The sequence below is a fragment of the Mus pahari genome, chromosome 5 (genome assembly GCF_900095145.1).
Source record: "Mus pahari chromosome 5, PAHARI_EIJ_v1.1, whole genome shotgun sequence".
NCBI lineage: Eukaryota > Metazoa > Chordata > Mammalia > Rodentia > Muridae > Mus > Mus pahari.
Genome location: NC_034594.1, coordinates 145,550,741 through 145,555,521, shown reverse-complemented (window position 1 = coordinate 145,555,521; position 4,781 = coordinate 145,550,741).

Here is a 4,781-nt window from a genome sequence, read left to right as displayed (position 1 = left end):
GGAGGAAGAAAATGAAGGAAGGAAGGGAGGGAGAGAAAAAGGGGAAGGAGTAAATTGGGAGAATGGAAGGAAGAATGAAGGGAAAGAGAAAGGGGAGAGAGGGAGAAAGGAAGGGAGGGTGAGAGGAAGAAAGGAAGAGAAAGAAGATGAGATTGACCACACTACCTACATCCTTGAGGGATATTTTCTTCACTTCTGGAAGAGGCACCCTAGAGTAGTAAAATGTAGCGTCTATTTCAACTGTTTAAAAAAAAAAATCCCCCCCCCCAAAAAATCCCATTTGCTGTGATCTTTGTTGTATAATTGGAAGGATCTAGAATACAAACCTCTGGACAAATTTGCAAAGCGATTTTAGAACAGCTCAACTGAAATGGGAGGACTGACCCTAAATATGGATAGCATCCTCCCAAGGGTTAGTATCAATCCCAGGCTGAACAAAAAGGAAAAAACAGGCACACACCAGTATTCATCTCTTCTGCTTCTGACTGTGGATGTGATGTACTGTGATGTGGTGTGGTGTGGTGTGGTGTGGTGTGGTGTGGTGTGGTGTGGTGTGGTGTGGTGTGGTGTGGTGTGATGTGGCATGGTATGATGTGACCACATGCCCCATGTTCCTGCCATCAAGACTCTGCCACCAAGATAGACTGTACCCTAGAAATGTGAGCCAAAAATAAACAAATCCTCTTTATTTGCTTCTGGCCATGTGTTTTGTAATAGAAATGCTAAAATTTCCATTATTTTATTTTGCCAATTAAATGTACTTATTCATTAAAAATGAATTTCTGCTATTTTTTGAGACTATAATATAATTACATCATCTCCCCTTTCCCTTTCCTTCCTTCAGAACCTCCTACATACCCTGCCTTGTGCATGTAATGACTAATAAATATATTTTAAAGAAAACTATTATTGTTACTGATTTAGGAAATTAAAAATACATATTATACTATAAAGCTACTAAGGGATAATTTGAAGATAGTTCTTTAGTGTTTCATTCAAAGGACTTAGAATTACTTTTTAAAATTTACCATATTGACCTCTTTTATAGTCTTTTCCTCGGGCTAATAAAAAGTGTAGTATCGTTCTTTATTCCAAGCACTGGCAAAAAAAAAAAAAAAAAATATGAAAGGCAAAAAGAAGCTGGTGTGGCCATTCTGGGCTTAAAGAACAAGTTTTCATAGGCTTTTGGTCTAAATAATGCACACTTTAGTTTTATATTTTTAAAATGTTTATGGTGAATTATGTATGCATGTGTATAGATATGTGCTTATAAGTACCATGTCAATGGAAACCAGAAGAGGGTGTCAAATGCCCTGGTGCTGGAGTTACAAGTGTTTAATCAATCACCCAGTGTGACTTTAACCAAACTCAGGTCTTCTGCAAGAGAGGAAGTGCTCATAACTGTTGAGCCACATCTCCAGTCTCTAGAAAGAGATTCCTAAAACTCAATGGATAGAAAGGAAAATTTAATGAAAATTATAAAGTCTCCTATTTGCATGACAATAAAGATAGGGATTATAAAAGTCACTATATGTTAGTTCAACTGTAATTATAAGAAACTTTAAAGCTTTAGATATATATATTAGAAAAGTAAATTAAATTCAATTAATTGTGCATTTGTAAACTGGATCCAATAAGTTATCTATAAACCTAAAATTATAAAGCAGAAATAGAAACCTAAAGAAATGAGAAAAAATAAATGCAAAGATTTAGACAAATGGAAAACAAACTAAAGCAGAGACTAACAAAAACCAAATGTTCCTTAGAAAAACTAATAACATTTAATAGGTTGCTAATTAGATAGACAAAAAAAAAAAACAAAAGCACAAGAAACATCTTTAACGTTTTAACGTATATGTATGTTTGCATGTGAGTGGAGGTTGGGAGAATCTGTACATGCATGACAGAGGAAGGTTGTACATGCATGTTAAGGAGATGCACGTGTGGAGGTGAAGGACCAGTCTGTGGATCTGGTTCTCTCCTCCCACCTTATGCATGCCTCAATGATCAACCTCAGGACTCCAAGCTTGCACAGTGAATACCTTGACCTGCCGAGTCATCTCATCAACCCCAGAATCTTACGGAGATGAAAAAAACAAGGTATTCAGATAATTTTGTAGCAAGTGCTTTAAATTTTAAACCTAAAACAAAGAATTCACAAAACAAATCTAGCAAAACACCAGGATCTGAGTAATCTTATATACTAAAGTAACCAAATTATTTCAATACCTGCTCCCCCAAACCCCTTACCTGCACTTTTACTGTCTGTGGTTTCACTCAATCATGGTTCAAATCATCAGAAAAAAAGTTCCAGCAACAAACAATTCCTAGGTTTTAAACTGAGCACCGTTCGGAGCATCATGATGCAATCCCTTGCTCTCCTACCCAAGCCCACCCATCCCTTGAACAGCATATCTACACTGTATAGGCTACCACCTCAGTAGCCACCTGCTAGCCATCAGATGGATTGCCGCGGTGTTTCAGTGCTTGTGCTCTTGGATCTCTTACCATACCTGAAAATGGGCCCAAGCAGGAGGCTTAATGACACCAAGAATGCAGATAAAACCCCCAAAAGTTCCAGAAGATAATTTCTATCAACTGAAATGTTAATACACTATAATATTCTGACAGAAAGACTATGTTCATATGACTATTATCACAGTATACTATGATTGTTCTATTGATTATTCTTGTTGATCTCTTACTGTGCCTAATTTTACAAGTTAAGCTTTATAGTAGGTCTTATGTGTGTGAAAGAAAAATACGGAATTAGGAACTATTGATAGTTTCTGCATGCCCCCACTTCCCGGTCTTTAACACACATCATATGGATAACAGGGAAAGTGTGTGTTCATTTCTGTCTACAAAGGAATCTGTCTACCAGACAACCAACATTAAAAAGCTAGTCTTATTTTAAACACTTCTTCAGAGAATAAAAAAGGAGGAACTTTTCCCAATATATTTGTTCAGAGCATCACCTAACAGCAGGTACTGACAAGGAATGAAGCAATATGGGAGCCGAGTAATGCATCACAATTATGTTGTATTTGTTCTATGAATAAAAAAAAATGAGGTTAACACTTTAAAATCAATCAACTTAATTCACCACAATTACATAAGTGGAAGGAAAACCGTATCATCATCTCAGCAGATACAGAAATCCAGCATCCATTCATAATGATGAAACGGGTATCACTTCAACTCCAGAAGAGAGCTCTGTAAATGCATTGTAGAGCATAGATTTATTCTGCGGGATCATTTTGCACGTACAAAATATATTTTGGCTTATTCCCTAATTCTCTGCTCCTTGGGGGTAATAAAGAGCTGATTAATGGAGAACTTAATAACTGTACACAAAAGCCCTCTGTGAGGGGCAGTCGTTTCACAAGCTCAACAAGGCATTTAAAAATTAACTGAATGTAACAGGCAACTTGAAACACAAGCCACACAAAAGAAGCTCCAGAAATAAAAGGACAAGATCCTGATAACGATGCAATTCAAATGCCAGTCACATTTGTTTCTCGGTGCTGTGGACAAGGCTTGGTGACATTAAAGCACTTCACTCTAGGGTTCAGGGGTAAACTTTATTGTTCTGATTTTAAAATACCAGCACTGGAGATTTATCTTAGATACAAGCAAGACACAGAATGGTAGACAGTTAATTACTTCCACAAAGAGCTAGCTGGACTTATAAAAGTAAAAGAGAACTAATTTGGGGAAGGAAAGGCCCCAATGGCAAGGAAGAGGGGGATAAGGAATGAGGAAGGGGGTGAGAATATGCAAAGACTATGATATACATGTATCAAGTTGTCCTGAAGACTTTTTGTGTATGCTAACTGACATTTTTTAATTTAAAAAAAAGGAAAAAGTAGAAGTGTTGTTTTGGAACTCATTTCAATAGGTGCAGTAGCCCTTCCCCAGGACAGGTTGGAATGAGCCAGTGCAAACCATTCCTGATGTCATTTCTTTACCAGGCCTGTCTATGGGCTTAGAGCCTGAGGAAGGCTTCAACAGCAAACACCAGCAAGTGCTGGGGTAGACAAAGTTTTGGTGGTTTTCGAACCAGTATTTCAACCTCATGGTGCAAACTGCATTCCCCATTCTGGGTCTAATGAGGTCTGTTCCATGTCCTTGCACTACACATCAAAGGAAAGGAGCCCACAGATAGGAAGTCAGGTACTGCTCACCAGCAAATTAAATTTCTGTAGCTTTCTCCAGCTGTAGAACCAACTTCACCTGGTAATCAATGTGTTCTCTAGGGAATAAAACCTCTTCCTGAACATGTTTAAGGAGAGAAAAGCAAAAAATATTTACCCAACAAAATGTCAGGGAAGGAAAACACAGACCCGATCATTCAATTAACTGTTTCTTTCCCTCATGGTACCCCTTATCACGCATCCTCCATGGTAATTAACCCCTGCAAACTCCAAGGCCAGAAACCCTGCAGGCATGGATGGCATGGCAACCTGGAGCAGTGCTGAGGACCTTACCCTGAAAGTGGGAGCATCTAGCATCGAGCTCAGATCTTGCATGTACAGGGTGAGACGTGCAGGGGCTTATAGTGTATCAATAATTTGTGAAAGATTTTTTACTTCTCTTCTCGGGTGCCAGGAGTTTGAGATTCTCAAATGTAGGAAGGGATGACCTTTGGCTGACAAATCGATGAGAGTTAATTATTAAAAAGTACCATTACCATTACAGCCTGTATCCCCACCTTCAGGGGCCTACATTCCAGTAATGAGAAGAAATCCAGAATCATTTGAAAGCATTCGTATCAGAAA